The 25,234-nt window shown below is 40.9% G+C and overlaps 1 pseudogene; it reads left to right on the top strand.

The window, feature by feature from the left end:
* Nucleotides 1–5,027: 5,027 nt before the first annotated feature.
* LOC137920042 (NADH-ubiquinone oxidoreductase chain 5-like) overlaps nucleotides 5,028–25,234 on the top strand; it is a 35,748-nt pseudogene continuing 15,541 nt past the window's right edge.

The raw sequence follows: 25,234 nt of genomic DNA, 5'->3' as shown, positions 1-25,234 counted from the left end.
AGCTCCCAGCTCTCAGCTTTTCAATACGATAGAAGTCAGTTTGAATTTTTGTTTGAATACTTTTACGATACATTTTAGTATGATGAAACACAAACAAAATGTATCAAGGTAGCTATCAGCTCACACATTTTGTTTAAAAACGTCATTAAGTGCTCAAAATATTAATTTTCCTTGTGATCAGGCAGCCTATTTTTTTTCTTTATATGATGGCCCCCGCTATTGGGGGCCTCTCGTACTCCTAACTTTTTGGGATCAGGGACTTCATTGTTCAATAATTTTTTCAGTCTTTTCTTTATTTATCACTCTCTTTCACGCGTCACAATATCTTTCGTTTTGCTCTTTTATACCTTCTTTCTTTCCTCGCCTTTCTTCCATCATCTTCTTACTCTAAGGTGGCTAGGTACATTTTATTTATTTTTATTCTTTAATTTTATCTCACATTTATTTTATCTTTATTTACACATTTATTTTACTTTCTTAATTCGTTATTACACATTTCTTTTTCTATTTCTTATTATTAGTTAACAATTTATTTTGTGCAGAGTTTATTAAGTACCTCATTCTATACAGTTTTATTTTTTTTAACCGTATTACTCGCCACCCTACGAGCGAAAGATGGGCGAAAGTTGTCGTCGCCCATCATAACGGCGATGCTCTCTATGTCTATCTTTAGCTTTGTTTCAGTGTCTAGGGCACTGCGCATCCGTGCACGTGCGGGACAGTAGGCTACAAGGTGGGCCACGGTCTGGTCCACGCCCGGTTCGCAGTAGCACGAGGGGTCCTCCTTGAGCTTGAACCTATGAAGGTACTCAGAGAACTCCCCGTGCCCCGTGAAGAGCTGGGCCAAGACCGTGTCCACCCCGACCTTGCGGAGCACGCGATAAGACTGCGTAGCATTCGGGAAAAATATCCTCGTTACCGAAGCCGTCTCTCCTTCCTCATACCTCCTATTCCATTCGACGAGCGTTTCCAGTCTAAGCTGCCGCTTGACGAATAAGATGGGGCATTCCTCATATACAGGTTTGCATTTACTCTTCAGGGCCGCGTCCTTGGCCAACTGGTCCGCCCTCTCATTACCCTCCGCCCCTGCATGCGCTTTCACCCAAAAGATACTTACATTCTTGCCATTCTCGCGCGCTTTCTTGACATTTTCTTTCACTCTTAACGCTAGGGGATGGAGGGTGTCAGGTCTCGCGACAGTCTGGAGGGCGGATCGCGAGTCGCTTAGTATGGCGCATTTCAGCGTTGACCCGCTGACCGCGTACCCCGTTCCTTCCGCTAAAGCCAGCAGCTCTGCCTGGTACACGGTACAGAAGCCGCCCAACTTGAGTTTTTTACTGTACTTCTGTGCGGCGCCCTGCATGACACAGAACGCCGTACCCACCTTGTCCTCTATGCGGCTGCCGTCGGTATAAATTACCTAATCGGCAGCCGCGGTGGCAAGCTGAGCAGCCTCCTCACCTGCCTCCAGGCAGGAGAACTCCACACCGATTTGCTCAGACGGGTGTGGTAGCTCCAAGAAGCTTGCCAGCAACTCCAGTTCCCGGTCTCTCACCACGTGCCGAGAGAAACCTCGCTTTATTTTAAATAAACGGGCTGCTTCTTGGACCCGCAGGTCCAGAGGAAGCAGCCCGGCAAGGATGAGGTTCGAGTGCAGGGATGCGGTCCTGTGGGTCCTCGCAATTTTTTGCGCGAAGCCCCGCTGGACCGCGCCCAACTGCCTGCGTACCAGCAGCTTCCTAGCCGCTGGCGCCCATACACTCGCCGCATAAAAAATAGTCGGCTCCAGCACCGCCAGATAGATTGTTCTGATCACCTCCGAGTTCAGACCCCAAGATACCTTTGCAACCCTACACAGCTGACGATAGAGGCCCTGTGCCTTCTTGCTCACGTTCTTCACATGGGTGTTGAACGTGAGCCTATCATCAACTGTGAGGCCTAGTATCCGGACTTCACCAGTTCGGCCAAGCGGCTCACCTCCCATGTTCAGTAATGGGTAGTCATACATCAGCTTATTGGTTAGCATCATCACCTTTGTTTTGTGTGGTGCAAACCTCAGCTTGTTTTTGACTCCCCATTCATGAATATGGGCGAGAACCGCATTGGCCCGACTCGAAATGTCCTGGGCCTTCTGCTTCGAGAAGACCAGCACGAAGTCGTCTGCGAATGCCTGGCAGTGTGTCCCGGTCTTTGCCACTTCCTCCAGGAGAGCCGCCTACGGATCCCTGCACGCACCCCTTGGTGGTCTCTCTGGCCCACTCTGCCCTCGCGTACCGTACGGACACCCTGCGATCGCTCAAGTAGCTGTCAACAAGGCGCCGCAGATTCGCGGGGCAGCGAGTCTCTGCCAGTCTGCATCGTATAGCAGGCCACCAGGCGTTATCGAAGGCTCTCTCTATGTCCAATGATACCAGCACTGCGATCTCCTTCTCCTTCAACCGACTTCGCAGATGCTGGACCAGGACATACAGGGAGTCTTCGGTACACCTCTGCGGCATAAAACCGTATTGGTGGCGGCTGATATACGGGGCAGTGTATCACCGGATCCTACGGACCATAATTTTTTCTAGGACTTTGCCTAGGATCGGCAAAAGTTCGATGGGCCTGTAGGATTTCGGGTGCGCGTAGTCTTCCTTATCTGGCTTCTGCAACGCTACGACCACTGCCTCCTTCCATCTCGTGGGGAAGTGGCAAAGCGCGAGACACCGGTTGGAGAGCGTCAAGAACAGAACGGGGTCCACGGCGACGGCCGCACGGCAGATGTCTGCTGTGAGTCCATCAGAGCCAGGCGCCTTCTTGGCATTGAAGGTCGATACAGACCATCGGAACTCCTCCATCGTAAACGGGGGGTCACATGTTTCATCATGGTCCCCCGAATTGACTTCATCGGCTTTTGCTCTTACAGATCTATGATCCACATTGTCCTCCCCGGGGTCGTCCTCTGGAAAGAAAACCTCCGCCAGCAACCTGGCTGATCCCTCTGCGTCCAGCACTTTACCTGACTGGACGAGGGGCACGTCCTCTCGCCTCACTCCCGTGCGACGCATCACTCGATGAATCTTGTCCCACATAGTCTCGCGGCCCTGCCGCCCGCAGAACTCCTTCCAGCTCTGGGTCAGAGCCCGCCTCGCTTCGAGGCGGTAAGTCTCCTTCGCGTCGCAATACTCGCGCCAGACCAGCTCCTTACGGGCCGGCCTCGCGGCTCTGATCCTTCTCTTCTTCCTCAAGACATCTGCCTTGAGGAGAGAGAGCTGTTCGAACCACCAGGGCAATTCCGTCCTCTTCCGCTTGAAGACCTTCGGCAGGACCAACACGCAAGCCTCCTGCACGCTTTCCACATACCGACCGACCATGCTGTCTAACGCCTCCTTTTCGGTGATCTTTTTCACCTCGGTAGGCGTCAGGCAGCGATCCGAAAGCAGCCGAGCGACAGTCCGATTGAACTCGCCCCAGTCTACTCTACGAGTATGGTACTTACGTGTAGTCGGCTTAACGTCCGTGCCTTCGGACTTCGCAAGCTTCAGATCGAACAAAATTGCTCTGTGATCCGACGAGGATATGGTGGTCGCAAGGCTCCAGCCCACCGCTCGGTCGAGCAGGGTGGTCGAACAAGCAGTAACATCGATGCAGCTGGAGTAGTGCTTCCCGCCTCGATACACGTCAAACGTCGGCTCAAACCCCTGGTTCAAAACATGCTACCCCAGGTGGTCGAGTGAGGCTGCAGTTACGACTCCCCTCCGGTTTGTGGACCGGCTACCCCTCCAGGTGTTTTGGGCGTTGACGTCGCCACCCAGCACCTCGTTGGCCGTCCCCAAGCCCTCCACAGCCAAACCGATCCGGTCCAGGTATGGTTCGATAGGCGTGTTTGGCTCCAGGTAGACTGATACCACCCCTATCTCCCAAGCCCCAGTTCTCAGTCTGGCCACAGAAATGTTTCCAGACGTGAGGTGGGGACATTGAGTGAAGTCGATGGTATCGTCGAATAGCACAATGGCTACCTTCACAACCTCACCGTTGTCTCGGGCAACGCATTGTACTACCCTTGTCCCCGGGTATTGCCGCGTCTCACCAATAGCGCCGATATACGACTCCTGAACCAATGCGAACGTCCAGCCTCTCTTCGGCGCTTCGCATATCAGTTCGGCTGTAGCGAGCTTGGACCTTTGCAGGTTCAACTGCACAACGCGATACCGGTGGCGCCTCTGAGATCTCCGGTGGTTCACCGCGGTGCCCTTAGCAATAGGCTATGGACGCTCGTGCAATGGCGTCCCACCTCTTTCTCACGGGGCAGTCTTCGTCAAACGCCCCGTGGTCCCACCGGTCTGCTTTTACTTGACAGCAGTTCCGACAGGCAGGAGGCTTCCTTTGTAGCCGATCCGGGCACTCGGCGCGAAGGTGCCGGCCACCACAATGACTGCACCTGTCCTCTTTCTCCGTGCAGAATCTCTTGGTGTGGCCGAAACCCAGGCACCGGGTGCATTGTACCAGTGGAGGGTGATCTTGCACTCTCACTCGCTGGAGGTCGACGTGTAATACGCCCGCGGCTATCACCCTGTTCCATACGGGCGGGGACACGCGCATGACTATATGGATTGTCTGCTCATTGCATGCTCTCCGCTTGAACCTAACCTCCAGTCGCAGATCCCTCTCAGGGACGCCGTCCAGCACACTCTTCATTCTCATTCTGGACTTTGATGGCCCGTACAATGTCCTCGTTGGTGTTGTAGGCCATCACGTCTCTCAGTATTATGAGAGGGTCTCTGTTCCTTACCTCTTCCAGGCTCAGGTCCTTCCCGTCCCGGAGTCCCTCGCGCACTCTCGCCAACTCCGCCTCCGTGCGGCAACCTATAATCACCTTACCGTCCCGCACTTTCCTTCTTCTATCTATGCGCAGTCCCGTCTCCGATGCTTTCAAAGTTTTTTTTATCTTAGCTAGGACCTCATCCCCCGTTGCCGTCCCGGCCGATACCGCCACTGAGTGCGTTGCCTTGCTCCCCAGTGGCGGCCTTTTCGCCGGTGCAGCCGCCATGTTCGCATACGACGGCCGCGGCTCATCCCTTACCCTGGTGCGAGCCTCTCTGAGAGTCTCCTTGAGGCCCTCCATCTCCCTCCTGTTGGCCTCAGGAAGCCTCCCATGCTCCTCTAACTTATTAAGAAGGAGGTCGGCAGCCCCTCCATCCCTCGACCGCTCCGCCCGCACAGACGCCGCCGGGGGTTTCCCTCTCCGTTATTTCCCCCCTCGGCGCCTCTGCGCGCCTAGCAGTCGCCATCCTGAGACGCTCCATCTCCGCCTCCTTTACCAGCTCTTAGAGCCGGTCAATAGCTCGGGTCACCTCCTCCTTTATCTCGGTCTTTAAGTTCCTTGAGCTGCCCAAGCCGCGCTTCGCGTTGCTCAGGCAGACTCACGCTTCTTTGATTCGCTCCGTGGGGGTCAACTTGACCCCCTTCGGAGCCGCGCCCGTTCCCGATTTAGTTACTGTCGAGGTCGAAGGCGACCCGTCCACCGACCCACGCGGCACATCGCGTTTTATCGGCTTTGCCGGCACTACTGTCTCCTTACGGGGAGAGGTCCCAGCCCTCACCTGCCCCTGTTCCCACTCCCCCACGCTCTTCCTAACGCTTCTAATGGGCGAGGTGCTCACCCTGCCGGCCCCGCTTTTAAAATTCTAGGTTTTGCAACCTACTCAGTTTTTTTATAAAAAAAGGCAGACCTTTTTAACTTTATTGTTAAAAAATTGGTACATTTTTATTGTAAATCAAAAAAAAGGAAAGTGTCTGAATTGGCAGGAAAAATAAAATTAGTTATTTTTTTAGTTTCATTTGGTCTTAAATTATAATAGACGCAGATTTTTTTGTGAGAACCATCTGTTCGTATCAAGTTGACACTCACAAAAGTGGGGTGCTCGCAAAGATAATGACTATTATGTCTATTATACATCATCTGTGGCGTCATCACGTAAGTACTGTCGTTTTTCAGATGTAATTAAATCAGGGGTGGTTTAACCTATAGTGCAGGGTGTGCAATGCACACGGGCACCGCCGTCTCAGGGGGTGCCGCGACGCTCCCTGAGACAGCTAAGAGCATCGTCTTGGACCATCATGGTACATCAATGATATGACAGAAGCGGTCAGCTAACGCCGTGGCGGCAGTTATTAAACGCGAGCGTCCTATGGGCGGCTTTTTTTTTTGCAACATTTTGTTTCAATTTGAAATTAACCTTATTTCACGTAAGAAAAGGACCAATATTTAACCACTTCCGCACATGCAGTGGTAGTCGTGCAATGAAATGCACCGCCCGCCAGCCCGCTGATAAATGCGTATGCGGCAAACAATACGAATCACACAACCACCACCGCCAAATTACTCAACACGTGTTTCACCCCTCCACGTGGCATCTTCAGGAGTTATGTTACACCGATTAGTGCCAAACACAGAGTCAAGGTCAGGTCTCGCCTGATTCCATTAAATATTTATTTTACGTGTTTAAAGTTTATAGCGGCCAGACAGCGCGGCGCCAGTAGTGCGGCGGTGTCAAACGCGAGCGGCTCCTCTTTTCACCAAGAATATTTTTTCCCTTTTTAAAGCAAAATCACTTATTATTCTTAAATCTTTTTCTAAGTATCAACGCAAGCAGCCACTGACTTGTCGCAGTTGGAGCTGAAATAACACTAGACTATTGGGTTAAAATAATCTTACAGAAGGTAACCCTGAAACAGCACAGATTTTCTTTGCTTGTCCCTTTCAGCTACACGCTAGCACACGGTCTATAATCTATAGCTTTCTCTGTCTACAGTTTTACTAAACTTTGCTTTTTTAATTACTTACAGTACGCCGTACGTTTCCTTACCTTACCCGAAGTTGCATTTCCAATATTCACGCTTAAAATACCAAAAATATTAAACTTTCATAATAAACAAAATAATTGTTGGTTGAATTACTTATTTTTAAAAAGCATACCTATTTATTTGCGCTTACTGCCCTGCGGCATCGCCCGCGCTGAACCTCAAAAATAACAGTTTTCTGTACTATATTTCTTTATTCAAAAAGAATTCCTCGTTGAATCTATTTTGAATAAATAAATTTTCAATTTTTTTATGTAATGGATGTTATTATACACATAAACCTTCCTTTTGAATCACTCTATTTATAAAAAAAACCGAATCAATATCCGTTGCGTAGTTTTAAAGATCTAAGCATACATAAGGACAGACGGCGGAATGCGACTTTGGTTTTTATACTATGTGGTGATAGTGACGAGACAAGCTTTTTAAAAATAAACGATTCAACCTATACTATTTATATATCACTAACCTAACCTGTTTATATCGCAGAGAACAATTAATACGGGCGTAAGGCAGATAGCTATTAATACTGGGAATGCTGGTTATATCAATATGAAAGTTTAAAATTTTGATGATAGCGCCATCTGTTGTGGTAACTACAAAACTAATAAATAAAAGACAACTACCACCTTAAGTTAATTCCTCTCGCTAGTGCTGGCGCTGTTTTTGCTCGAGTTAGCGAGGCTCCAATTGAAGTATGGATAAAGAGTAACTATACTAGCGTAGTATGGAAGATAACACTCTATTACGCTGGTATAGTTCCTTAATATTGTTTTTAAAAACAGTGCCATCTATTGACATACCTTGTTGCAAGTACATATTTATATTATTTACTATTTAACAATGATATTTTTACTATTAAACTATAATTATTAAAAATATTATATTAACATACAAATTTAATGTTAACAAACAGAGAAACTTAGTAACAGATTATTATATTTTTTCTAGAAACTGTCTTATGTGTTAAAATAGATAGACAATTTAATAAAAGGAAATATTGGTAGCAACTATTTGGTGAAAATATGGAACAAAAATTTTATTAACAGACGTTAGCTACGTATTTTGTATTTAGAATACATTTTTAATATGGACGATATTATTTGGTTATTTTTTAATTTTATCTAGGACATTAAGCTTACATTTGTTTATTTTATTCTAGAGGCTTTTTTTAAATAAAAATGGGTGGAGTTTTAATTTTGATTTTATTATATTATATTTAAATTCGATGAATGCTGTTGGCCTTTCTGGCTTTTGCAGCTTGTGACTCAGGGCTACAGTTATCATAGAGTATTGCATAAGTTTATCAAAACGAATCCAGCCATCGATATTAAAGAAATTGCAAATGGTTAGTAAAATATCAAGATAGCGAGATCTCAAAAGTAAAAAAAACCATTTGTAAATAGATTTGAACTCAAAGTAATCAATATAACCATCATTATTTGTGTCAGCCTGTTTCAAAACGCCCCATACAACTTACCCCAAGTTCAGATTCTTGTATTCAACTGGACTCTCAATTTTTTCGCTCCTTTATCTGTAAAGTTATCGGTTTATAATTCAAGTATCATATTATCGTACAAGTACCGTTACAAATATCTACCGCCAAGAGGATATGAAATGGCCTAAAAAAAAATCATGTCGTAAGGGCCAAATACACTGCGCTTTAATACTAGTATTGTTGCATTTCGATATTAACTCTGGCATCATAAAAATTTATAGAAAACTCTAAAAGAGATAGAATAGGACTAATTATTTAAGAAGACTATAGAACTGCAACTCCATCAACTAAGGTTATTTTACTAATACTTTATACCCTCCATTTCAACATCCTCTATCAGTACTTCTTATAATATTTAAAACCGATCAATCGGTCACGACAGTCAACAACAACACGCGTTAACAGCTGCTCAAAGATCCCCTTTTACTGTGTTTTTATTTCAAAGTGTTGCATTACAATTTATAAATAAATCGTGTTTAATTGTATTAGCGACAGAAACTATAACGAGGGTGGAGGTGAGTTATCACCAGAGCACGTTTTTGTTTCTGAATGATGGCGATGGTCCATGGCGAGGAAGATGACAACCTAGAGTGATCAATATGGTTTATATTTACATTTACACGGAAACTGTTTGCAATTTCGACACGAACGCAACGGTAGCGAACACAATTTAAATAAATCGATGCTCGAATTCGCAAGCACAACAATAATTTAACACTAAAAAGCACTTTGTGCGAAGTGGCCAGTAATAAGGAGCGTGAACGTTACAATTACTTAAAGTGTTATATATATTTACCAACAAACAAATACTTAAAAATAATATATTACACCCGCACATATGCTTTGTAATATAAAACATACACACATGTAAAGTGAAGTTAATTACGTCGATGTGTCTGCTAACTTTGTCTCGAACTTTTTTTCAAACGGTTTGCTGATTCTTTAACTCCGAGAGAGAGTTTATTCCCGAGTAGGACGATTTGAACACACGATTATCTCTCTTTTTATATTTTTAAATTTCTCTAATCCTCCGATTGTGTTAGTAACCACACTAACACAATCGCATGGTTATCGTAAAACCCAAATACCTGTTGATAACAATAAATAATTTAAATTTTATTGAAATTGTTTCCTCCGTTTTCCTCGTCGAAACGGGACTCGTTATGTACACTGAATGTTTTTTTTTTAACAATAACGCACATTGACGTCTAAAGGAAGATCCGTTTCCATATAAGATCTGAACTGATATTTAAATCGGACAGTAATCAATTGATTTATTATTATTATACGATATAATATAATATAATATAATATAATATAATATAATATAATATAATATAATATAATATAATATAATATAATATAATATAATATAATATAATATAATATAATATAATATAATATAATATAATATAATATAATATAATATAATATTATACGATACGATGCGATGCGATGCGATGCGATGCGATGCGATGCGATGCGATGCGATGCGTTGCGTTGCGATGCGATGCGATGCGATGCGATGCGATACGATACGATACGATATGATATAACATAATATAACATAATACAGGGTATACATCCGGATGGTGCCTAATCCCATAAGGAATACCACAAGGATCTTTGGACCTACGACTTAGGACCATCACTGTTTGTTATGTTTATAAACGATATTCAGGCGTATTGGAGACACTCTTAAATATTTCTTTTTGCGGATGACATGAAAATTGCCAAAGAAATAGTTACCAATGCAGATGCTGCCCATCTCTCCTCTGATATTAGCCGCCTAGTTAACTATTGCAAAGTCAATAAATTTGATCTAAACGTAGTTAAGTGCTGTATTATGATATACACTCGTAAGCCATCGCCACTAATAGCTAACTATAGAATTAATGACCAACTAATTAGTAGAGTGGATACCGCTAGAGATTTGGGCGTAATCCATGACGAAAAGCTTGTATTCGACCAACATACAGATTTTATTGTATCGAGAGCCAGCAAAGCGCTCGGTTTCGTCATTAGAAGTTCTTCTAACTTTAGGAGGTAAAAACAAATAAAGCTTTATACTGTTCATTCGTACTGAGTATCGTAGAATATGGATCTCAGGTTTGGAATCCTAAGTACTCTTGCTATGTCGACAGGATCGAACGCATCCAACGCCGGTTCCTACGCCATCTTCAATATAAATGTGATTTACATGACAGTGATTATCTCAATCGATGTAAACGTCACCATCTACCGCCCTTGGTGAAGCGTAGGAAGTTGGCAGATATCATGTATCTAACCAAAACTTTAAATGGCTCTGTCGATTGCCCCGAGCTCGTTAGTTCTATATTTATACATGTTGCATCTTATCAGCAGAGAAATCCTAAGCCACTCTCTGTTCCTAATTGTCGCAGTAACTATCGTAATAACTCATTTCTCTTGCACGCTCCGCGTAAGTTGAATGAATTGGTGAAGGCGCAAATACATGAACGATTTCGAATTTATAATAACAACTTTTTTATTTATTTGTACGTTGTGTGTATATGTGTATGTGCATGCACATGCATACATATGTACATGCATGTATATGTGAGTATATGTTTTTATGTATCTTGTAAGATTTTGTTCCTTATCCTGTACGTGCTATAGAGTTTATTGAGTAACTTTTGTCTGTGTACGTCCTCACAATGTATGCAATAATGCTAAAGGCGAAAACATGTAATGACCCCTTGATGTATAAGTTGCCTGTTAAAATGTAACTAGCTTTTAAGTTTCCTGAAGGAGTAAAAATATAAAATGAAATAAAATTATTTTGATTTTTTTATTTTATTTTAAAAGTATATGCAACACATTTTCATCTCGGTGGCACAGTAGAACTAAATAAAACTTAACTATACCAACTATTATAAAAAAAAGATAATACTTCCCCCGAAGGTCGCCTCGCTACCGCTACCTGGACTATGTTTTGTTTCCTGGGACTAAGGTATACTAAACGATTATCATACTTATATCTGTTTGTTTTCATCTTTCCTGAGGTCACAGGGATTTAAATAATGTAGGTCACCCGATTATTATCGAGAGAATAGCATTCGACTATCGATGTAACATTAGATGACGCGAAAAACTCGACGCTTAGGGATTTTAAAAATTGAGTCTCTCTAAAGCGGATTTTTTTTCAGAGGCCTCAATTAAAATACCTACTTAAGGATCAAACGGGGTGGGAGAGCTCCGGTAGATAGAGATTTTCTGATCAAAACACGGCTTACAATAATGATGGGGTCGCGAATTTTTATGGCTTTCCACTCCTCTGGGCCATCTGTTTGTACCCTTTGAGTTTTCTTTCTAAAGCGACACATAAAGATAAAAGCTCGCGGTGCATATAATAACAGATAGTTTTTTTCTTTTTTTTTGCTTAATTACGGTCTATAGATATATACAGAAATAAATCATAATTTCCTTAGTCATGCCATACAGTTGAAATGCTAGATGCAGTTCGCATCTTACCAATATCGTTGTACTTTGCAGTGTTGTTATGTAATAAAATAAAAATTGCTCAAATAATAAAAAAAATATCAAAAAGTATTATTTTGACTAGAACTACAAGCTAACAAGCTTTTTATTTTTATAAAAAAAAAAAAAATTTTAATTACCTTACTTCAAAGATAAACTAACTGTTGTAGTTAACGATTATTAATTTTACTTACTTTATGTGCCTGCATTCTCCCAAAAAAGTGTTATTGCATTTTTTATGGTTCCCGTGTTTGCAGACCTCTCGTTCACCGCTACCATAGTAAAACAGGAACTATTTCTAAAATATTTTTTTTTGCTGAATATTGCTTTCATGTTCCCCTTTTATCCTTCTTAATATAATTTCCTTTTTTTTCCCCTCCAAATCTTTTCATTTTGACTTTTTATTTACCTTACAATTCCGAGAAATTTTTTATAAGATGGTAATTTGCTGTAAATCTAACGGCAGCTGCATAACTATTAATCAATTCTATGAATGTTATTTTGAACAGTAAATTTGATGATTTGAAATTACTATTTTACTGTTCTTATACACTTTATTTGTTGCTTTTTGCGTTCCTGGGGCTGGCAACACTGAATTAACAATATGATCGTGGGGCAGAAACTGGCACACAAAATCTAGTTGCAGCATCTCTATAGAAGGCGCATTGAAAATGAAAACTGATTTAAATAGTTAAATATCACATATTTATGACGAAATTATAATTACAAGGTACCAGTTTATGTCTAAGTGCACATGCTTGCTATACATTGCCACACGCCTATTGCTCAATGCACATCGCTCGCAGCATAATGTTTATTGCAGTATATACGTGTAGCGGTACTAATTGTTGATAACGACAATGTTATACAAGAAAATCAAATTAGCTTTAATTTCATAAACAGCTAAGGCTGTCCGCTGCTTTTATATGCCAATATCTTGTATACAAGAAAAACACGCTACAATTACATTTATCAATTACCAACTTATGTCCGCTGCCTGTAGACCCACTGTTTTCAGTCGATGATATGTACGTTATTCCCAGTCGTAAAAGTATCTCTGTAATGAGAGAGTTACACGGGACAATCAATTTTAATGTATGGTTCACAAATTTCAGCTGTGTCTGTTGTGTGCTAGCCACATGTAGCACACAATCCACAGTCCACTATTTGCTGCCGTCGATTCGTACCGTAGCACCATACGTTAAAAATGACTACCGAATGTAAGATTTACACATGATAACCAATTTAACGAACGGGGCTTGCAGGTAACATGTGTCCGATGTCCGAAGCCTGTAGCTCGTCTAAGATTGTCAAAAGATTTATACTCTTAGCAGTGTACACGTTTAGTGGAACTATTTGTTGATAATGACAATGCTATACAAGAAAATCAAATTAATTTTCATTTCATGAATGGCGACGTATGTCCGCTGCCTGTAGACAATTACCCACGTTGCATTCGTTGATTTGTACATAATTCCCAATCGTAAAAGTGGCTCTGTAAGAAGAGAATAACAAGAGACAATAACTTTAAACGTGAGGTTCACAAATTACAGCAATGCCTGTTTTACGCAAAACGTAGCACACAATCCACAGTCCACTATTTGCTGCCGTCGATTCGTACCGTAGCACCATACGTTAAAAATGACTACCGAATGTAAGATTTACACATGATAACCAATTTAACGAACGGGGCTTGCAAGTAACATGTGTCCGATGTCCGAAGCCTGTAGCACGTCTAAGATTGTCAAAAGATTTATACTCTTAGCAGTGTACACGTTTAGTGGAACTATTTGTTGATAATGACAATGCTATACAAGAAAATCAAATTAATTTTCATTTCATGAATGGCGACGTATGTCCGCTGCCTGTCGACAATTACCCACGTTGCATTCGTTGATTTGTACATAATTCCCAATCGTAAAAGTGGCTCTGTAAGAAGAGAATAACAAGAGACAATAACTTTAAACGTGAGGTTCACAAATTACAGCAATGCCTGTTTTACGCAAAACGTAGCACACAATCCACAGTCCACTATTTGCTGCCGTCGATTAGTACCGTAGCACCATACGTTAAAAATGACTACCGAATGTAAGATTTACACATGATAACCAATTTAACGAAAGGGGCTTGCAGGTAACATGTGTCCGATGTCCGAAGCCTGTAGCACGTCTAAGATTGTCAAAAGATTTATACTCTTAGCAGTGTACACGTTTAGTGGAACTATTTGTTGATAATGACAATGCTATACAAGAAAATCAAATTAATTTTCATTTCATGAATGGCGACGTATGTCCGCTGCCTGTAGACAATTACCCACGTTGCATTCGTTGATTTGTACATAATTCCCAATCGTAAAAGTGGCTCTGTAAGAAGAGAATAACAAGAGACAATAACTTTAAACGTGAGGTTCACAAATTACAGCAATGCCTGTTTTACGCAAAACGTAGCACACAATCCACAGTCCACTATTTGCTGCCGTCGATTCGTACCGTAGCACCATACGTTAAAAATGACTACCGAATGTAAGATTTACACATTATAACCAATTTAACAAACGGGGCTTGCAGGTAACATGTGTCCGATGTCCGAAGCCTGTAGCTCGTCTAAGATTGTCAAAAGATTTATACTCTTAGCAGTGTACACGTTTAGTGGAACTATTTGTTGATAATGACAATGCTATACAAGAAAATCAAATTAATTTTCATTTCATGAATGGCGACGTATGTCCGCTGCCTGTCGACAATTACCCACGTTGCATTCGTTGATTTGTACATAATTCCCAATCGTAAAAGTGGCTCTGTAAGAAGAGAATAACAAGAGACAATAACTTTAAACGTGATGTTCACAAATTACAGCAATGCCTGTTTTACGCAAAACGTAGCACACAATCCACAGTCCACTATTTGCTGCCGTCGATTCGTACCGTAGCACCATACGTTAAAAATGACTACCGAATGTAAGATTTACACATGATAACCAATTTAACGAACGGGGCTTGCAGGTAACATGTGTCCGATGTCCGAAGCCTGTAGCACGTCTAAGATTGTCAAAAGATTTATACTCTTAGCAGTGTACACGTTTAGTGGAACTATTTGTTGATAATGACAATGCTATACAAGAAAATCAAATTAATTTTCATTTCATGAATGGCGACGTATGTCCGCTGCCTGTCGACAATTACCCACGTTGCATTCGTTGATTTGTACATAATTCCCAATCGTAAAAGTGGCTCTGTAAGAAGAGAATAACAAGAGACAATAACTTTAAACGTGAGGTTCACAAATTACAGCAATGCCTGTTTTACGCAAAACGTAGCACACAATCCACAGTCCACTATTTGCTGCCGTCGATTCGTACCGTAGCACCATACGTTAAAAATGACTACCGAATGTAAGATTTACACATGATAACCAATTTAACGAACGGGGCTTGCAGGTAACATGTGTCCGATGTCCGAAGCCTGTAGCACGTCTAAGATTGTCAAAAGATTTATACTCTTAGCAGTGTACACGTTTAGTGGAACTATTTGTTGATAATGACAATGCTATACAAGAAAATCAAATTAATTTTCATTTCATGAATGGCGACGTATATCCGCTGCCTGTCGACAATTACCCACGTTGCATTCGTTGATTTGTACATAATTCCCAATCGTAAAAGTGGCTCTGTAAGAAGAGAATAACAAGAGACAATAACTTTAAACGTGAGGTTCACAAATTACAGCAATGCCTGTTTTACGCAAAACGTAGCACACAATCCACAGTACACTATTTGCTGCCGTCGATTAGTACCGTAGCACCATACGTTAAAAAAGACTACCGAATGTAAGATTTACACATGATAACCAATTTAACGAACGGGGCTTGCAGGTAACATGTGTCCGATGTCCGAAGCCTGTAGCACGTCTAAGATTGTCAAAAGATTTATACTCTTAGCAGTGTACACGTTTAGTGGAACTATTTGTTGATAATGACAATGCTATACAAGAAAATCAAATTAATTTTCATTTCATGAATGGCGACGTATGTCCGCTGCCTGTCGACAATTACCCACGTTGCATTCGTTGATTTGTACATAATTCCCAATCGTAAAAGTGGCTCTGTAAGAAGAGAATAACAAGAGACAATAACTTTAAACGTGAGGTTCACAAATTACAGCAATGCCTGTTTTACGCAAAACGTAGCACACAATCCACAGTCCACTATTTGCTGCCGTCGATTCGTACCGTAGCACCATACGTTAAAAATGACTACCGAATGTAAGATTTACACATGATAACCAATTTAACAAACGGGGCTTGCAGGTAACATGTGTCCGATGTCCGAAGCCTGTAGCTCGTCTAAGATTGTCAAAAGATTTATACTCTTAGCAGTGTACACGTTTAGTGGAACTATTTGTTGATAATGACAATGCTATACAAGAAAATCAAATTAATTTTCATTTCATGAATGGCGACGTATGTCCGCTGCCTGTAGACAATTACCCACGTTGCATTCGTTGATTTGTACATAATTCCCAATCGTAAAAGTGGCTCTGTAAGAAGAGAATAACAAGAGACAATAACTTTAAACGTGAGGTTCACAAATTACAGCAATGCCTGTTTTACGCAAAACGTAGCACACAATCCACAGTCCACTATTTGCTGCCGTCAATTCGTACCGTAGCACCATTCGTTAAAAGAGACTAACATGAAAGATTTACACATGATAACCAATTTAACGAACGGGGCTTGCAGGTAACATGTGTCCGATGTCCGAAGCCTGTAGCACGTCTAAGATTGTCAAAAGATTTATACTCTTAGCAGTGTACACGTTTAGTGGAACTATTTGTTGATAATGACAATGCTATACAAGAAAATCAAATTAATTTTCATTTCATGAATGGCGACGTATGTCCGCTGCCTGTCGACAATTACCCACGTTGCATTCGTTGATTTGTACATAATTCCCAATCGTAAAAGTGGCTCTGTAAGAAGAGAATAACAAGAGACAATAACTTTAAACGTGAGGTTCACAAATTACAGCAATGCCTGTTTTACGCAAAACGTAGCACACAATCCACAGTCCACTATTTGCTGCCGTCGATTCGTACCGTAGCACCATACGTTAAAAATGACTACCGAATGTAAGATTTACACATGATAACCAATTTAACGAACGGGGCTTGCAGGTAACATGTGTCCGATGTCCGAAGCCTGTAGCACGTCTAAGATTGTCAAAAGATTTATACTCTTAGCAGTGTACACGTTTAGTGGAACTATTTGTTGATAATGACAATGCTATACAAGAAAATCAAATTAATTTTCATTTCATGAATGGCGACGTATATCCGCTGCCTGTCGACAATTACCCACGTTGCATTCGTTGATTTGTACATAATTCCCAATCGTAAAAGTGGCTCTGTAAGAAGAGAATAACAAGAGACAATAACTTTAAACGTGAGGTTCACAAATTACAGCAATGCCTGTTTTACGCAAAACGTAGCACACAATCCACAGTCCACTATTTGCTGCCGTCGATTAGTACCGTAGCACCATACGTTAAAAATGACTACCGAATGTAAGATTTACACATGATAACCAATTTAACAAACGGGGCTTGCAGGTAACATGTGTCCGATGTCCGAAGCCTGTAGCTCGTCTAAGATTGTCAAAAGATTTATACTCTTAGCAGTGTACACGTTTAGTGGAACTATTTGTTGATAATGACAATGCTATACAAGAAAATCAAATTAATTTTCATTTCATGAATGGCGACGTATGTCCGCTGCCTGTAGACAATTACCCACGTTGCATTCGTTGATTTGTACATAATTCCCAATCGTAAAAGTGGCTCTGTAAGAAGAGAATAACAAGAGACAATAACTTTAAACGTGAGGTTCACAAATTACAGCAATGCCTGTTTTACGCAAAACGTAGCACACAATCCACAGTCCACTATTTGCTGCCGTCAATTCGTACCGTAGCACCATTCGTTAAAAGAGACTAACATGAAAGATTTACACATGATAACCAATTTAACGAACGGGGCTTGCAGGTAACATGTGTCCGATGTCCGAAGCCTGTAGCACGTCTAAGATTGTCAAAAGATTTATACTCTTAGCAGTGTACACGTTTAGTGGAACTATTTGTTGATAATGACAATGCTATACAAGAAAATCAAATTAATTTTCATTTCATGAATGGCGACGTATGTCCGCTGCCTGTGGACAATTACCCACGTTGCATTCGTTGATTTGTACATAATTCCCAATCGTAAAAGTGGCTCTGTAAGAAGAGAATAACAAGAGACAATAACTTTAAACGTGAGGTTCACAAATTACAGCAATGCCTGTTTTACGCAAAACGTAGCACACAATCCACAGTCCACTATTTGCTGCCGTCGATTCGTACCGTAGCACCATACGTTAAAAATGACTACCGAATGTAAGATTTACACATGATAACCAATTTAACGAACGGGGCTTGCAGGTAACATGTGTCCGATGTCCGAAGCCTGTAGCACGTCTAAGATTGTCAAAAGATTTATACTCTTAGCAGTGTACACGTTTAGTGGAACTATTTGTTGATAATGACAATGCTATACAAGAAAATCAAATTAATTTTCATTTCATGAATGGCGACGTATATCCGCTGCCTGTCGACAATTACCCACGTTGCATTCGTTAATTTGTACATAATTCCCAATCGTAAAAGTGGCTCTGTAAGAAGAGAATAACAAGAGACAATAACTTTAAACGTGAGGTTCACAAATTACAGCAATGCCTGTTTTACGCAAAACGTAGCACACAATCCACAGTACACTATTTGCTGCCGTCGATTAGTACCGTAGCACCATACGTTAAAAATGACTACCGAATGTAAGATTTACACATGATAACCAATTTAACGAACGGGGCTTGCAGGTAACATGTGTCCGATGTCCGAAGCCTGTAGCACGTCTAAGATTGTCAAAAGATTTATACTCTTAGCAGTGTACACGTTTAGTGGAACTATTTGTTGATAATGACAATGCTATACAAGAAAATCAAATTAATTTTCATTTCATGAATGGCGACGTATATCCGCTGCCTGTCGACAATTACCCACGTTGCATTCGTTGATTTGTACATAATTCCCAATCGTAAAAGTGGCTCTGTAAGAAGAGAATAACAAGAGACAATAACTTTAAACGTGAGGTTCACAAATTACAGCAATGCCTGTTTTACGCAAAACGTAGCACACAATCCACAGTCCACTATTTGCTGCCGTCGATTAGTACCGTAGCACCATACGTTAAAAATGACTACCGAATGTAAGATTTACACATGATAACCAATTTAACGAACGGGGCTTGCAGGTAACATGTGTCCGATGTCCGAAGCCTGTAGCACGTCTAAGATTGTCAAAAGATTTATACTCTTAGCAGTGTACACGTTTAGTGGAACTATTTGTTGATAATGACAATGCTATACAAGAAAATCAAATTAATTTTCATTTCATGAATGGCGACGTATGTCCGCTGCCTGTCGACAATTACCCACGTTGCATTCGTTGATTTGTACATAATTCCCAATCGTAAAAGTGGCTCTGTAAGAAGAGAATAACAAGAGACAATAACTTTAAACGTGAGGTTCACAAATTACAGCAATGCCTGTTTTACGCAAAACGTAGCACACAATCCACAGTCCACTATTTGCTGCCGTCGATTCGTACCGTAGCACCATACGTTAAAAATGACTACCGAATGTAAGATTTACACATGATAACCAATTTAACGAACGGGGCTTGCAGGTAACATGTGTCCGATGTCCGAAGCCTGTAGCACGTCTAAGATTGTCAAAAGATTTATACTCTTAGCAGTGTACACGTTTAGTGGAACTATTTGTTGATAATGACAATGCTATACAAGAAAATCAAATTAATTTTCATTTCATGAATGGCGACGTATGTCCGCTGCCTGTCGACAATTACCCACGTTGCATTCGTTGATTTGTACATAATTCCCAATCGTAAAAGTGGCTCTGTAAGAAGAGAATAACAAGAGACAATAACTTTAAACGTGAGGTTCACAAATTACAGCAATGCCTGTTTTACGCAAAACGTAGCACACAATCCACAGTCCACTATTTGCTGCCGTCGATTCGTACCGTAGCACCATACGTTAAAAATGACTACCGAATGTAAGATTTACACATGATAACCAATTTAACGAACGGGGCTTGCAGGTAACATGTGTCCGATGTCCGAAGCCTGTAGCACGTCTAAGATTGTCAAAAGATTTATACTCTTAGCAGTGTACACGTTTAGTGGAACTATTTGTTGATAATGACAATGCTATACAAGAAAATCAAATTAATTTTCATTTCATGAATGGCGACGTATATCCGCTGCCTGTCGACAATTACCCACGTTGCATTCGTTGATTTGTACATAATTCCCAATCGTAAAAGTGGCTCTGTAAGAAGAGAATAACAAGAGACAATAACTTTAAACGTGAGGTTCACAAATTACAGCAATGCCTGTTTTACGCAAAACGTAGCACACAATCCACAGTACACTATTTGCTGCCGTCGATTAGTACCGTAGCACCATACGTTAAAAATGACTACCGAATGTAAGATTTACACATGATAACCAATTTAACGAACGGGGCTTGCAGGTAACATGTGTCCGATGTCCGAAGCCTGTAGCACGTCTAAGATTGTCAAAAGATTTATACTCTTAGCAGTGTACACGTTTAGTGGAACTATTTGTTGATAATGACAATGCTATACAAGAAAATCAAATTAATTTTCATTTCATGAATGGCGACGTATGTCCGCTGCCTGTAGACAATTACCCACGTTGCATTCGTTGATTTGTACATAATTCCCAATCGTAAAAGTGGCTCTGTAAGAAGAGAATAACAAGAGACAATAACTTTAAACGTGAGGTTCACAAATTACAGCAATGCCTGTTTTACGCAAAACGTAGCACACAATCCACAGTCCACTATTTGCTGCCGTCGATTAGTACCGTAGCACCATACGTTAAAAATGACTACCGAATGTAAGATTTACACATGATAACCAATTTAACGAACGGGGCTTGCAGGTAACATGTGTCCGATGTCCGAAGCCTGTAGCACGTCTAAGATTGTCAAAAGATTTATACTCTTAGCAGTGTACACGTTTAGTGGAACTATTTGTTGATAATGACAATGCTATACAAGAAAATCAAATTAATTTTCATTTCATGAATGGCGACGTATATCCGCTGCCTGTCGACAATTACCCACGTTGCATTCGTTGATTTGTACATAATTCCCAATCGTAAAAGTGGCTCTGTAAGAAGAGAATAACAAGAGACAATAACTTTAAACGTGAGGTTCACAAATTACAGCAATGCCTGTTTTACGCAAAACGTAGCACACAATCCACAGTCCACTATTTGCTGCCGTCGATTAGTACCGTAGCACCATACGTTAAAAATGACTACCGAATGTAAGATTTACACATGATAACCAATTTAACGAACGGGGCTTGCAGGTAACATGTGTCCGATGTCCGAAGCCTGTAGCACGTCTAAGATTGTCAAAAGATTTATACTCTTAGCAGTGTACACGTTTAGTGGAACTATTTGTTGATAATGACAATGCTATACAAGAAAATCAAATTAATTTTCATTTCATGAATGGCGACGTATGTCCGCTGCCTGTCGACAATTACCCACGTTGCATTCGTTGATTTGTACATAATTCCCAATCGTAAAAGTGGCTCTGTAAGAAGAGAATAACAAGAGACAATAACTTTAAACGTGAGGTTCACAAATTACAGCAATGCCTGTTTTACGCAAAACGTAGCACACAATCCACAGTCCACTATTTGCTGCCGTCGATTCGTACCGTAGCACCATACGTTAAAAATGACTACCGAATGTAAGATTTACACATGATAACCAATTTAACGAACGGGGCTTGCAGGTAACATGTGTCCGATGTCCGAAGCCTGTAGCACGTCTAAGATTGTCAAAAGATTTATACTCTTAGCAGTGTACACGTTTAGTGGAACTATTTGTTGATAATGACAATGCTATACAAGAAAATCAAATTAATTTTCATTTCATGAATGGCGACGTATGTCCGCTGCCTGTCGACAATTACCCACGTTGCATTCGTTGATTTGTACATAATTCCCAATCGTAAAAGTGGCTCTGTAAGAAGAGAATAACAAGAGACAATAACTTTAAACGTGAGGTTCACAAATTACAGCAATGCCTGTTTTACGCAAAACGTAGCACACAATCCACAGTCCACTATTTGCTGCCGTCGATTCGTACCGTAGCACCATACGTTAAAAATGACTACCGAATGTAAGATTTACACATGATAACCAATTTAACGAACGGGGCTTGCAGGTAACATGTGTCCGATGTCCGAAGCCTGTAGCACGTCTAAGATTGTCAAAAGATTTATACTCTTAGCAGTGTACACGTTTAGTGGAACTATTTGTTGATAATGACAATGCTATACAAGAAAATCAAATTAATTTTCATTTCATGAATGGCGACGTATATCCGCTGCCTGTCGACAATTACCCACGTTGCATTCGTTGATTTGTACATAATTCCCAATCGTAAAAGTGGCTCTGTAAGAAGAGAATAACAAGAGACAATAACTTTAAACGTGAGGTTCACAAATTACAGCAATGCCTGTTTTACGCAAAACGTAGCACACAATCCACAGTACACTATTTGCTGCCGTCGATTAGTACCGTAGCACCATACGTTAAAAATGACTACCGAATGTAAGATTTACACATGATAACCAATTTAACGAACGGGGCTTGCAGGTAACATGTGTCCGATGTCCGAAGCCTGTAGCACGTCTAAGATTGTCAAAAGATTTATACTCTTAGCAGTGTACACGTTTAGTGGAACTATTTGTTGATAATGACAATGCTATACAAGAAAATCAAATTAATTTTCATTTCATGAATGGCGACGTATGTCCGCTGCCTGTAGACAATTACCCACGTTGCATTCGTTGATTTGTACATAATTCCCAATCGTAAAAGTGGCTCTGTAAGAAGAGAATAACAAGAGACAATAACTTTAAACGTGAGGTTCACAAATTACAGCAATGCCTGTTTTACGCAAAACGTAGCACACAATCCACAGTCCACTATTTGCTGCCGTCGATTAGTACCGTAGCACCATACGTTAAAAATGACTACCGAATGTAAGATTTACACATGATAACCAATTTAACGAACGGGGCTTGCAGGTAACATGTGTCCGATGTCCGAAGCCTGTAGCACGTCTAAGATTGTCAAAAGATTTATACTCTTAGCAGTGTACACGTTTAGTGGAACTATTTGTTGATAATGACAATGCTATACAAGAAAATCAAATTAATTTTCATTTCATGAATGGCGACGTATGTCCGCTGCCTGTAGACAATTACCCACGTTGCATTCGTTGATTTGTACATAATTCCCAATCGTAAAAGTGGCTCTGTAAGAAGAGAATAACAAGAGACAATAACTTTAAACGTGAGGTTCACAAATTACAGCAATGCCTGTTTTACGCAAAACGTAGCACACAATCCACAGTCCACTATTTGCTGCCGTCGATTAGTACCGTAGCACCATACGTTAAAAATGACTACCGAATGTAAGATTTACACATGATAACCAATTTAACGAACGGGGCTTGCAGGTAACATGTGTCCGATGTCCGAAGCCTGTAGCACGTCTAAGATTGTCAAAAGATTTATACTCTTAGCAGTGTACACGTTTAGTGGAACTATTTGTTGATAATGACAATGCTATACAAGAAAATCAAATTAATTTTCATTTCATGAATGGCGACGTATGTCCGCTGCCTGTCGACAATTACCCACGTTGCATTCGTTGATTTGTACATAATTCCCAATCGTAAAAGTGGCTCTGTAAGAAGAGAATAACAAGAGACAATAACTTTAAACGTGAGGTTCACAAATTACAGCAATGCCTGTTTTACGCAAAACGTAGCACACAATCCACAGTCCACTATTTGCTGCCGTCGATTCGTACCGTAGCACCATACGTTAAAAATGACTACCGAATGTAAGATTTACACATGATAACCAATTTAACGAACGGGGCTTGCAGGTAACATGTGTCCGATGTCCGAAGCCTGTAGCACGTCTAAGATTGTCAAAAGATTTATACTCTTAGCAGTGTACACGTTTAGTGGAACTATTTGTTGATAATGACAATGCTATACAAGAAAATCAAATTAATTTTCATTTCATGAATGGCGACGTATATCCGCTGCCTGTCGACAATTACCCACGTTGCATTCGTTGATTTGTACATAATTCCCAATCGTAAAAGTGGCTCTGTAAGAAGAGAATAACAAGAGACAATAACTTTAAACGTGAGGTTCACAAATTACAGCAATGCCTGTTTTACGCAAAACGTAGCACACAATCCACAGTACACTATTTGCTGCCGTCGATTAGTACCGTAGCACCATACGTTAAAAATGACTACCGAATGTAAGATTTACACATGATAACCAATTTAACGAACGGGGCTTGCAGGTAACATGTGTCCGATGTCCGAAGCCTGTAGCACGTCTAAGATTGTCAAAAGATTTATACTCTTAGCAGTGTACACGTTTAGTGGAACTATTTGTTGATAATGACAATGCTATACAAGAAAATCAAATTAATTTTCATTTCATGAATGGCGACGTATGTCCGCTGCCTGTAGACAATTACCCACGTTGCATTCGTTGATTTGTACATAATTCCCAATCGTAAAAGTGGCTCTGTAAGAAGAGAATAACAAGAGACAATAACTTTAAACGTGAGGTTCACAAATTACAGCAATGCCTGTTTTACGCAAAACGTAGCACACAATCCACAGTCCACTATTTGCTGCCGTCGATTAGTACCGTAGCACCATACGTTAAAAATGACTACCGAATGTAAGATTTACACATGATAACCAATTTAACGAACGGGGCTTGCAGGTAACATGTGTCCGATGTCCGAAGCCTGTAGCACGTCTAAGATTGTCAAAAGATTTATACTCTTAGCAGTGTACACGTTTAGTGGAACTATTTGTTGATAATGACAATGCTATACAAGAAAATCAAATTAATTTTCATTTCATGAATGGCGACGTATATCCGCTGCCTGTCGACAATTACCCACGTTGCATTCGTTGATTTGTACATAATTCCCAATCGTAAAAGTGGCTCTGTAAGAAGAGAATAACAAGAGACAATAACTTTAAACGTGAGGTTCACAAATTACAGCAATGCCTGTTTTACGCAAAACGTAGCACACAATCCACAGTCCACTATTTGCTGCCGTCGATTAGTACCGTAGCACCATACGTTAAAAATGACTACCGAATGTAAGATTTACACATGATAACCAATTT

The sequence above is a fragment of the Battus philenor genome, unplaced genomic scaffold (genome assembly GCF_028537555.1).
Source record: "Battus philenor isolate CCGP_79_NKW_IND1 unplaced genomic scaffold, ilBatPhil1.0.hap1 SCAF_1, whole genome shotgun sequence".
Lineage (NCBI taxonomy): Eukaryota > Metazoa > Arthropoda > Insecta > Lepidoptera > Papilionidae > Battus > Battus philenor.
This window is presented reverse-complemented; position numbering and strand designations above follow the sequence as displayed.